Source organism: Morus notabilis, unplaced genomic scaffold (assembly GCF_000414095.1).
Source record: "Morus notabilis unplaced genomic scaffold, ASM41409v2 Scaffold361, whole genome shotgun sequence".
In the NCBI taxonomy this organism is placed as follows: domain Eukaryota; kingdom Viridiplantae; phylum Streptophyta; class Magnoliopsida; order Rosales; family Moraceae; genus Morus; species Morus notabilis.
Window position 1 is genome coordinate 3,852 of NW_010357470.1, and position 201 is coordinate 4,052.

Below are 201 nucleotides of genomic sequence, written 5' to 3' on the forward strand. Positions count from 1 at the left end.
AGAAAGAAGTAGATAAATAATTCTCTTGAGGGTTGATTCGGTACTTGGATCAGTAGGAGCTCCGATTCATGAATGTGTTTTATGAATCACTGTCCATTAGAGAATCAATGGTACTCAAGGATAAAGAAGTAATTAGAGAGGTTAACGGATTTTACCTTGCTCTAATTATGAATTATTTATGGAGGATTGATCTATATGCAA